At 36.2% G+C, this 12845-nt stretch overlaps 1 long non-coding RNA gene across 1 annotated transcript in view; it reads left to right on the top strand.

Moving 5' to 3' along the window:
• LOC135844908 (uncharacterized) overlaps nucleotides 1-12845 on the top strand; it is a 613622-nt gene that overhangs the window by 453896 nt on the left and 146881 nt on the right. The gene's annotated exons all lie outside the window — the stretch shown is intronic.

The raw sequence follows: 12845 nt of genomic DNA on the forward strand, positions 1-12845 counted from the left end.
TTCAGAATGGTTCAAAGGCATCATCAATCGATTTGGGAAGTTTAAAATTGGACGAAAACTAAATATTTGTAATTTTAATTCAATTTTAGATTTTTTTTTCACGGAAAATAGACTGAATTTGAATTTTTTTAAAGCCAAAAATTGAAAAATGAAATTCAGCATCTGAAATTTACGTTTTTGGTGTATTTTTTCAATTCCATTTGTGTCCGATTCAAAAGTTTTCGGTGGGTTGGGATACCTCTCGTTAGGCTCAAGATTTTCACTTCAACTATACCTACTATAATTATGTATGTCCCTTAGATGCAGATTCAAAACGTGTCACTCAGTCCTCAAAACCCAATTTTGAATTGCCAGAGTTGATTTGTTAAACTTTGACAATTTTTTGAAAATGATCAAAAACAGCTGATTGGTTCCCAGTCCTACCATACTTACCGCATTAACTTTTTCTCTATCGAAATTAATATTAAGATGAAGGTCTGAAAATCTATTTGTTCTGTAGAATCGATCATTCCCCTTCGTATCCAAAATCGATTTCGAGCATTTACGAGTTTCTTCTCCAGTGAACTGGAAATTGGTCCAGAAGAGGCTGCAACCAACTTGAGTTGCTGAAAATTGAATCCCATCATAAGTTCGTAATTTTGAGTCAATTATAATCAGTGAATCGCAAATTCGAAGTGACCGCTCAAAAATATGAAGGAATTTCTTTGGCCAGCTAAAAATTTCATCGTTGAAGAGTTTTCAAAATTGACCACTTCTGCTGAAAATCATTCAGAACTTCCTCTGCTCAATAAAAGTTGAAATACTTTCACCAATGAGTGGTTGAATTTTTCATAAAGAAAGAGCTTACCTATAGTTGTTAGGTAGCAGGTAGCCAAGCAGGTACATAGACTGGATTTAGATATCTTTAGTTGGCCCTGACCCATTTTCTTCACTCCCTGGCACAACCACTACTTCATTCCCACGAGATTCCATTGCTTAGGCTTAGGTCTACCACCAGACAACAAAAATGGCACATTTCAATAAGAAATCGCAGCTCGAGGAAATGATTTAAAACAGGTTGAAAAATATTGTTTAGTATAGGGGATTGCAACTTGGAAATTATATTTGCTCATTATCAGCAACACTTCCGTTAGGTCTTGGCTTGATGGAAGAAATTTTTCATACCTATCATGTACTCTGAACATATCTACAGCCTACATAGTAGTGCCAAGTTTCGTCAAACCACGTACCCTTATTTCTTCTTTGACTTATTTATGCGATGACCAAATTCTGCAGTCAGCGGATCGAGCCGTCAAAAAGTTAATTGATTTATCGTGCGTAAAAGACCACTATCGCTCGCAGCAGAAAGCAGTATTTTTTCATTTGATAAAAAAAGGCCATAAAATTTATAAATTACGACGGAAAGTACATTCATAACCAGGCGAGTAACTGAATTGAGACATTGTCGGCGCTTCGAAACTATGTACTTATTGCATATATGATTATTTACATCTGGCCCCCCAAAGTGAGCGTATTACTTTGTACCTGCATGAGGTATACGCGATAAATGATGATAATAATTACTTATTAGTTCAGTATTATGTGGAACGTTATTTAAACAGATAACCAGCGATGCAATTTCATCGGGGTTACGTAAAATTTAACCCATGTGAAATTTTTCAAATTCTTTTTTTCCCTTGTTCGTGTGAATGAAGAAATTGAATCAATTTTTTTCCAAAATGACGAATAATGAATTTATTTTGCATTGTTTTGATTTGAGCCTATGTTTACTTATTAATGGTTTCACTATTACCTAATCGTACGAAAATCTAATTTAAAAGGTTTCGTGTTGAAACCTTGATGTTGATAAAATAAGCCATCTATTTCGTCGATGTGATCAAAATTCATCTTTTAAATTTTTTAAATGGTTTTTAGTAGGTAGGTATAGTTCGTATCCACCTATAATACATGTTCTTATATGCATATATTGAATTCCTAAAATGGTTATTTCACTTCTCAGGAGGTCAACATCATCTTGTTTCTTATTCATACCATTTTTTTTTCATCAAGATGTCTCCATCTGCGAAACAAGAATCCCATACACGAGAACACTCTATTCGTGCTTTTTTCTCTAAACTCCCAACAACGAACGAGTAAATATTTTTAAATTTGTCAACTCGATTCGTTTTACGACCACATTACATTTTTTTTGCGGTCATACAAACAAACACGTGCTGTATAATACCGTTCAATGTTCAATCGCCGAATGCATTAATAATACTCGATTTGATATTATTCTCGTAACGATGTCGTAATAGCGGAGCTCTTCCTATATTGCAGTCGTGTAGCCGGATAAATTGATTGTGAGAAATGACTTTAACGCCATCTACGAGTCAATGCTTACAAACATCGAGTCGGAGAGTAGTTCGAATCGTGGAGGAAAAGATTGCATTGAGCTGATGGCTCGTGTGGTGCTGCCACCTGAAATATTGTGCTCGTAGTTGGATCGATGTTGGTTTAGAAACAGTGCGTTTTCAGTGCAGTTGAATCGAATTCTGGTGATGGTTTTTTATCGTTCGTAAGAGAGATAGGGGAATAAGATGGGAGTTTTAGTATGTTCAGGATTAAAATTTTCAGGAGTTTTAATGTTCTGAAAATTTGGGAAAAATTTGAAATTTTGACGTAAAATTTGCCAATAGGTGGAAAGTGGAAAATACTCAAACAGACAATAGATAAAATAAAAGTGGATTTTTAAAAAAAATTCCAACCTTCAGATACCTACCTAACAATTTTTTAGAATACCTATTTCTGAAAAAATATATTTCTTTAAATAAATAGAACAAAGTGTTTTTCCAATTTGAAACTTTTCATGTGAAAACTGTTCAAGAGAAAAGATAAAATTGTGTCATATTAGAGTAAACAAATTTTCAAGTTACAAGTTTTCTCAAAATTTTGAAAAAAAGTCGAATTAGAAAAAAATTTTGAGTTTCCCTGCCATTTCCTTTCAGTCTATTTAGAGATTCATTTTTACCGTTGACATGCTTCTTGGAATACTGATTTTTGAAAGCTTTTGTCCTCGCTTTGCTCGTGCTCATTTGATTTTCTTTTTCTATTTTAAATTTTTCAAAAAAGTAACTATTCGAATTTCAAAATTTTGAAGCAAATAATAATGTGAAATATTTACAATCAAAATGAATGAACTCGAGTTAAATTTGATTTTAAGCCAACATGGTGTGATATTCATCAATTTATAAAATTGATAAGGAAAAAATAAAACTGAAAATTGAAGTGAAACGTTGTATTTTTGGCGTCTACTTGTTTGAATAAAATCATAAGGATGTTTGAAGACATAATTTTTTACAAAAATTTGGCTGATAAAAACTTCAATGTAAATTGTGACCACAACCCCCCCCACCCCTCCACCTTGAAAAATTTCGTAAGTGCTCGAAAAATGACTTGCTGAAAGTCCTGCTAAAAGTCCTACTTAAGTCCTACTTTTTCATTTTGAAATTTTGTTAGACACCCTGTAAAGGGAGAAATTCAATTTAGTTGATTTTTCTCATAAATTTCCTGAGTCTACCCTGAAAATCTCCATATCCATTCTGTGTTCAAAAATGTATCCGAAAATCTGAACATTTGAAACTTTTTACGACCTGTGTAATTTATAATCATCGATAGATAACCATCATATTTCTTTACCGAAAATTGCTCACCTACGTATTGAAAAATTTTACTCGACATTTCTCATTGTCAGAAGTCTTGAAAACTTCGTCAAATTTTTTAGTCGAGGGCTATAAATTGATTTTGTCTCAAAATTTTATTCAGAGTATTATTACTTCATCTTAAGTATGATGTGAATGACGTAAAATTGCCTTCAAACTAGGCAACTTATTCGCCACTGTCGCTATTTTAAATCAGTTCCAAAATCCTACTCCAGCTGGGTGTGTTTGTTTTCGCCTCTTTTCACGTGATTTTAATAGTGAATTTTGTATTTTGTACTGTGAATACAGATTTGAAAAATTAAATTTATGACACCTCGTATGCTTTTTCATCTTCACTTCAATTGATGATCACTGAATATGAATGCATATATTTCACATTGCAGAAAAAACAAATGATCAAGAAACAAGACGATTCTTACTTACCCACTGTAAAAATTTTGAAAATATTCAACTCTCTTTTTCAAAAACTCTGTTTTTTCATTTGACATTTGGGGGGGGGGGTGAAGAATTTTAGTTTTGATTTTATTATTTTGATCTTCAAGTAATAAAAAGAACTTGAGAATGGGCTTTAAATCATAAAAAAGAGATGCATACTTACTCGTATGGATTCTTCAATAGATACACTCTCCAGAGCCTAAGAAAGTATAAAAATTTAATACCTATTTTTAATAATGAATTTTGAGGTCAAAATGGCTAACTTGGAAAAAAATCGTCCAAAACTAGGTAGGTATAGGTACATATAATTTTACCAATTTCTCTTAAGATGTGAAATTTTCAAATCAAAGAAATGTAGAATTCTATAGTTTCAATTTTATTTTTCCAAAAAATATTAAGTACTCATTTTTCAGAAAAATTCTAAAAAAAATAGTATCGAAACCTGGAAAAAATAGAAAAATTCCATCTCGAGGGAAAAATTGTTTTTTTTTACCATAAATCAAAATGTACACAAATGATGACTTTTTACGTTCATGGACAAGGAAGGCCCAACCAGAGAGATAAAATAATATGCGAGCCCTCCGAAAAAATAAAATAATAATCGAATGAAAATTAGGACCCATAATGAAAAGGCCTTAATTTTTCTCCAAGATCCAGATTTCCCCCAAACGGTTAACGATTTTGAGAGAAAAAGAGGGGGATTTGAATTAAAAAAAAAAAGATTTTGAAAACAGAACATTCCATCACTATTAAACTCACGTTTTTAATTTTCAGTACGATGTACATATTATAATCAAAATTATAATTTCATGAGCCAATTAAGTTCTGGAATTTTGAGGCCAAATATAGTTTCCGTCATTTATTTTCAATGCTCGTAAAAAAAAGAAAGAAAAACAGCTGCTTTAATAATAAAAAGAAATATATGCGTGAAATAATTAATAAATTATTGTTCTCGTCCGCGACTGCGCGTAATAATTACTAGTTTCGCTTTGACCTTTCGTCCGATTCTGATTGGAAAAAAAATTGTTCGACTGCCAGCTTAACCAGTCAATAAGTCAACATCGACAAGACTCTACAGAAAAATGGGTTATATGGTTCAACGACGATGACGATGACGACGACAACGATCGACGACTATGGCGACGACGACGTAACACTATTTATAGTATGGAAATTAAACTCGCTGCTGAAGCATAATTGATCAGCAATTAAGTAGGTTTAATAATTACGCCATATGTCAACATTATACAAGTGTTTGCCGATTTTAATGAAAATTAACAACCGTGTCTCGATTAATAAATCAATGAGGGGAGGGGTGAAGAGGGTCATACATGTATAATTTGCTCAAAAACATGGTGGAATATTTTGACGAGTGCTATTTGTGCAAATGCACCGCGTAAAATGCTCTAAAAAAAATGCCTATCAGGGTGTTAATATGTTATCCCAATGTGCAGAAGTGCATAAGTTGTTACATATACGATCTTACGTTGGCGTTCTCTCTGAAGATATTATGCAGTTTATCCACGTTTATGGGTACAAAAATGCTTATAACTCGATTCGATCGATAATCGATAATATATTTAAATTGAATTACTCGCATGCGCATTTAACCCAGCTGCGATCGCATAATTAGCATGATAATTGCGATTGCATCCGAGAAAAAGGCTGCAAAAATCGTAATTTATTTTACTATAATATGCATCACAAATAATGTGCAAATCAGCTGGTTCTAATAGGCTGGTAGAAATATTTATATTCATTTTCCCCTCGTTTTTTATGATCTAATTTATCGCGTTAGCGTTATGTTTAAATTAAACTCGTGTACCTATGTTTGTAATTGTGACATTAATTTTGAAATATTATCGATGTATTGAGAAACTTTGCTTTCATTACAATTTTAACTTGAACTGACGATGTTCACTTACAAAAATCAGACCCTACCTCTTACGTACAATCATAATTTTGTGGCTTCGACTACTTTGAAACTCTCTCAAGAGTTCAAAAAAAAATGACCTCAAAACTTGACACTTTGAGTAGAAAAATTGTGAAAAAAATTTCATATTGCTCATTTGAAGTAGAAATTATGCAGTTTTTATGACGATTCGTGGGGGGAAGCCAAAAATCACTGTAAGCGATCATATGACCCTCAATAGAGTTTTATAGTCCGGCATATGACAATAGGAGTAATTGCACCCCCCCCCCCCCGCCGATTCTCTGGGACAACTTTTTTCTTAAAGGGGACATCCTAAGGAATATAAGTACTGCAGATAAATTTCATGTCGTTTTGGAGCCTCCAGCGACTTTTTGAAAATTACTGGAGCCCCAGCAGATTTTTGAAACTTGAAATTTCCCCAAAATTTCATCAAACTGAGGTGGTAGAGAGTCGAAATTCATTCTGCAAACTAATTTCAATACGCTACGAAGTTGACTACTGGTGGATTTCAAGTCGTTTTGGAGCCTCCAGCAACTTTTTTATAGGTTGTATGACGTTTTTTTGGAAAATTGAAATTTCCTAAAAGTAGCTGGAAGCTTCAAAACCATTTGAAACCACCATGTAGTCTGCGAAGTAAATTTCAGCTTAACTCCATTTGATAAATTAATGTTAGGGAAATTTCAAGTTTCAAAAATCTACTGGAGGCTCCAGTAATTTTCAAAAAAGTTGCTGGGGGCTCTAAAATGACTTGAACCCACCTGAAGTCGTCTTCAGAGGGTGTTAAAATTGGAGTGTATAGTAAATTTCAGCTTTCCATCTCCATTTGATGAAATTTTGTGAAAATTTAAAGTTTCAAAAATCTGCTGGAGGCTCCAGTAATTTTCAAAAAAGTCACTGGAGGTTCTAAAATGACTTGAACCCACCTGAAGTCGTCTTCAGAGGGTGTTAAAATTAGAGTGTAGAGTAAATTTTAGCTTCACAACTCCAATTTGATGGAATTTTGTGGGAATTTCGAGTTTCAAAAATCTGCTGGAGGCTCCAAAACGACTTGAAATTCACCTGCAGTACTTCGTAGGGTATTGAAATTAGTTTTTAGAATAAATTTTAGCTTTACAACTCCAATTTGATGAAATTTTGTGGGAATTTCGAGTTTCATAAATCTGCTGGAGGTTCCAGAACTGCTCAAAACGGGTTGAAACCGTTTCCAATCGATTTGGCATGTCGAAAATATGGTATATCCCAAATTTCAGCTTTCTTGGTCAATTTGGTGAAATTTTGATTTTTTCCCTCATTTTTGGCCGAAATTCGATTTTCAAAAATTCACCAAAAATCGAAAAACGTACTTAAGGACTTGAAATTTTGACAGGTGATAAATTTTTGCATGATTTGTCGATCTACCTTTGTAAAGTTTGAAAAATTTTATGCAAGTCCCATGTTGAAACGCAAAATTTGCGATTTCGGCTGACCTGTCAATCAAAATGGCCGCCATTTTGTAAATAAGGCCAACTTTTTTTTGAGAAAGTTTGCTTTAAAATGTTCCTTAGGATGTCCTCTTTAAGAAAAAAGTTGTCCCGGAGGATTGTCGGGGGGGGGGGGGGTGCAATTACTCCTATTGTCATATGCCGGGACTATTATCATTCTTTCAAGTTTAGGAAACTTCGATTTAAAATCTGCAAAATATTATATTTTTAAACGGAAATTGTTATTTTGTCGCCATGTTTTGGAAAAGCGAAAAATGAGTAGTGATTTTTAGCTTTATATTGTTCAGGAGGGGGGAGGGGGGTTGAATTTCGGCTATGAATTTTTTTGAGTTACCTAGAAAATATAGTCTATTATAATTTCACGAATCTAGGAACACAAGGGCATTTCACCTATTTCAGGTACATACCTAGGAATTACCGCTTTCAAATGTGCTGAGAGATGTTCAGATTTCGAAGGAGAGAGAGCAGCTTGTTCAAGACAGATGAGGGCGGTACATCATTCTTTTAAGGAAAATAACCATTTCCGAGCATAATTTTACGATCGTGTCTTAATTTAGGAAATATTTCCTTCCAGTATAAAGGAAGTATAGAAGGGAGGGAAAAAATGAAAAGAAAATTAAATCACGACGAAAAAAGCAAACCGCCTTTAGCGTATAGATGGTCTTTAGTGCGCGGTTATAGTGGAGCGTAGCGTAGCAGCGCGTAGCTGCGCGAAGATTTGTCAGTGGGCGGGAGCAGCGAGGAGGGAATCCCTCCTCGCTGCTCCCGCCCACTGACAAATCTTCGCGCAGCTACGCGCTGCTACGCTACGCTCCACTATAACCGCGCACTTAGGCAGGCATGCACATAAAAAGGCGTAACGATTTTTCGCAGCACTCGTTCAAAAATAATAATATCGACAAAAGCCGAGCAACGCGCTAACACCTCGTAAATTACGGATATTTCGCAATATAGCGAAATGTTCTCTCGTATAATAAGCGTAGGCGGGTAAACAAAACGATTTTAATAAAGCGAAAAACCCTCACAGCCCCGCAGATTCGCTCCATGCCACCCAGAAAGAGATATTTAATAAGGGAGGATGAAAGAGGACCAGAGGAGTGGGGTATGGTATACAGACGGTGATATCGCTCCACACTATATTACATTAACGGGTGGTGTGTACGTGTACATGCGGATTCCTATAGAGCAGACAACAATAATATCGAAATACAGTGTTTGTTAAGGTCGCGGACCAGAGGGCGAGGAAAAGTTAGATTTTCATGAGCTTTTAGGCGGATACCTCATATACGCGGAGCATAGTAGGCTACGACGATACCAAAGCTGTTGTGTAGTGTGTAGGTATATCGTGTTGCTTATTATGGGCGAAACTCGGCGTCGAGCTTATGAGATACATTCCTAAAGTTAGTCGGTAAATATGATATATGGTACGAGTACCGAACTTCGCTTAACTACACGAATAAAGAAGAATTCACGCTGACAATAATGACACGACAATAACCGCAGCAGCGCGTATTCCCGTCGCAGTGTAAATCACGCATTACTCTTTCGTCCTCGCATACTCCAGCTCCAGCTCTCGCAGTCGCAGCATTCGCCACGAAGAGGGCACATACACACATTCCAATTGTCGTAATTTCATTTACACCGGCGCATCGCATTCTCAAATCGTGTAATCCGGGCTTTTGAATGAAAATTAGTTCGAAGTTTAACCCTTATCATCGTGGAACTTGTATGAGACCTGGAGAAGAGGGGATAAAGTTATGCAAATATCTCGAGTGCATGAGGCAAATAAAGAAATAGGTGGGGGGTGTTTGTTGAAAATTCAACACATTTTATTGAGCAAACATTTTGGTAAAAAATAGACTATCATTACTGCTCATTTCAGAGTTACACTTAAGAAAAAGGTGATGATTGTGTTGAATATACAATCTGACTGTTGTATGATGGTGACCGTGACCATCATTTCTACAGAATTTTTCTGGCCACTCCTTGGTGAATTCTGGTGACTTCTTGGTAACAGATTCACCTGAAGCCACCAAGTGAGTTTTTCCATTTTGTTCAGTTGAATTTATGATGAAATAATCACCGGAATGTCCTCATCAAATTTTTTTGAATGTCTGGTGCCTCCTTGGTGCCTCTTTGGTGAATTACGTATAGTGACTTCTGGTGACAGATTCGCCAGAAGTCACCATGTGAGTTTATTGAATTTCTTAAGACGAATTCATGGTGAAAAAATCACCGAAATGTCCTCATGACCCTAGAAAATTTTTTAGAATATCTGGTGACTCCTTGGCGGATTCTGGGGACTTCTGGTAACAGATTCGCCAGAATTCACCAAGTGGGTTTATTGTATTTTTAAAGACGAATTTATGACGAAAAAATCACGAGAATGTCCTCATGACCCTAGACATTTTTTTTAATGTCTGGTGACTCCTTGGTGGGTTCTGATGACATCTGGTGACAGATTCACCAGAAGTCGCAAGGTGAGGTTTTGAGTATTTCTGAGGTGTTTTTATGATGGAAAAATTACGAGGATGTTCTCAGAGCCTTTCAAAATTTTTTTGAATGCCTGATGACTTTTTGGTGAATTTTAGTGACTTCTGGTAACTTCTGGAACTTCTGGTAACGGATCCACCAGAAGTCACCAGGTGAGTATTTGACAATTTTTTAAGTGTTTTTATGATGAAAAAATGACGAGGATGTCCTCAGAGCATTTGACATTTTTTTGAATGGATGCATGTTGACTCCTTGGTGGATTCTGGAGAATCTCACCAGAAGTCACCAAGTGAATTTTTGACTTTTTTCCCGGTGAATTAATGATGAAAAAATCACGAGGTTGTCCTCAGAACCTTTTAAAAATTTTTTTAATACTCGGTGACTCATTGGTGAATTTTGGAGACTTCTGGTGACAGATTCACCAGAAGTCACCAGGTGAGTTGATGAGTATTTTTTTGAAGTGTTTTTATAATGAAAAAATGACGAGGATGCCCTCAAAGGCTTTCAATTTTTTTTGGAATGCCTGATGACTCCTTGGTGGATTTTGGTGACTTCTGGTGACAGATTCACCAGAAGTCACCAGGTGAGATAATGAGTATTTTCGAAGTTTTTTTATGATGAAAAAATGACGAAGACGTCCTTAGAGCCTTTCAATATTTTTTTGAATGCTTGGTCACTCCATGGTGGATTCTGGTGACTTCTGACTTTTTTTCCAGTGAATTAATAATGAAAAAATCACGAGGTTGTCCTCAGAACCTTTTAAAAATTTTCTTAGTACTCGGCGACTCTCTGGTGGATTCTGGTGATTTCTTGTAATAGATTCACCAGAAGTCAGCAGGTGAGTTTTTCAGGATTTTTGAGGCGTTTTAATGATGAAAAAGTCACGAGGATGTCCTCACAGCCTTTCAAAATTTTTTTGAATGCCTGGTGAATCCTTGGTGGATTCTGGTGACTTCTGGTGACTTCTAGTAACAGATTCACCAGAAATCACCAGGTGTGTTTGTGACTCCTTGGTGGATTCTGGTGAATTTCACCAGAAGTCACCCAATGAATTTTTGACTTTTTTTCCGGTGAATTAATGATGAAAAAATCACGAGGTTGTCCTCAGAACCTTTTAAAATTTTTTTAAATACTCGGTGATTCATTGGTGAATTTTGGAGACTTCTAGTTACAGATTCACCAGAAGTCACCTGGTGAGTTAATGAGTATTTTTGAGGCGTTTTAATGATGAAAAAGTCACGAGGATGTCCTCACAGCCTTTCAAAATTTTTTTGAATGCCTGGTGAATCCTGGTGACAGATTCACCAAAAGTCAGCAGGTAAGTGTATGACAATTTTTGAGGTGTTTTTATGATGAAAAAATGATGAGGATGTCCTCAGAGCCTTTCAAATTTTTTTTGAATGCCTAGTGACTCCTTGGTGGATTCTGGTGACTTCTAGTAACAGATTCACCAGAAATCACTAGGTGTGTTTGTGACTCCTGGGTGGATTCTGGTGAATTTCACCAGAAGTCAACCAATGAATTTTTGACTTTTTTTCCGGTGAATTAATGATGAAAAAATCACGAGGTTGTCCTCAAAACCTTTAAAATTTTTTTTTAATACTCGGTGACTCATTGGTGAATTCTGAGGACTTCTAGTGACAGATTCACCAGAAGTCACCAGGGGAGTTAATGAGTATTTTTGAGGTGTTTTTATGATGAAAAATGACGATGATGCCCTCAGAGCCTTTAAAATTTTTTTGAATGCCGTGTGACTCTGTGGTGGTTTGGGACGTCTTTACTTTGAGGGAGACGTCGTCAAGACCAGCGTGCATATAATAAGCCCAGGGAACCTAAACTTGCCCGATATCCTTGCGAAAGATATCAAATTGCAGTGATGTTGAGACACCTCATAAATGATCATAAGACCGCTAAATGTTCGTAATATTTTATTCACTTCTCTGGTATAACACACGCGAAGATTTATAATAAAATACACTACACATTATTGAATAAAATACACTTGTAGTATCGACTACAAGCGGAAGCTCTGAACTTGCTACCTTACGCTAGCACCAGTGAAAATATACCTAGCGAGCTTTCAAAGCTCGGAGCTCGGAGTGGCGCATCTCGAACTACTTCGATAGAGTGCACTACTCGTAAGCAGTGCTGCCACTCCAACAGGAACACAACTTCCCTCTAGGTGGAAGCTGCGGGCGCATCCCCTACCGGTACATATGCCCCGCTTCCATTGAACAGCGTGGACATCGGAGATGCTGGATCATTGAAGCCAAAACTTGGCCAATCGGACAACGGACGGTAGGGCCCCTCTGCCCCGCTTCTATGAACCCGCAGCTTCCAAGATGTTGAATAGCTAGGTTCTTCGGCATCCATCCATGACTTCCAACGAGTCGAATTTCCAATTTTAAAACATCTCTGCTGCTTCTTTCACGGCACTAGCGACTTAAAATTACCTTAGATGCAAACAATTTGTCATATAAATATTTAAATAGGTTACAACTTAGTCGCTAAAATGCTACAAAATTCACAAACACAAAATATTTACATAAAAAGCAGAGAAATGAGTGCAAATTAAAATGCGCAAAAAATACGCGTTGAGGTGCGTCACCACTTGTAAAAATGCTTCGCCGGAGTGATAATAGCTTGTTTACCAACACGAGATCAATGAACTCTTCTCCTGGAGTAATTAACAGGTACTTTTTTAATTAATTACGCGTTCCATATCGTACTTGTAGATGTTAGCCTAATGATGATATTCTTCTTTTCCAGCAGCAACTTTCCCGGATTCGATCGGCGTCGAAA

This window comes from Planococcus citri, chromosome 4 (assembly GCF_950023065.1).
Source record: "Planococcus citri chromosome 4, ihPlaCitr1.1, whole genome shotgun sequence".
In the NCBI taxonomy this organism is placed as follows: Eukaryota; Metazoa; Arthropoda; class Insecta; order Hemiptera; family Pseudococcidae; genus Planococcus; species Planococcus citri.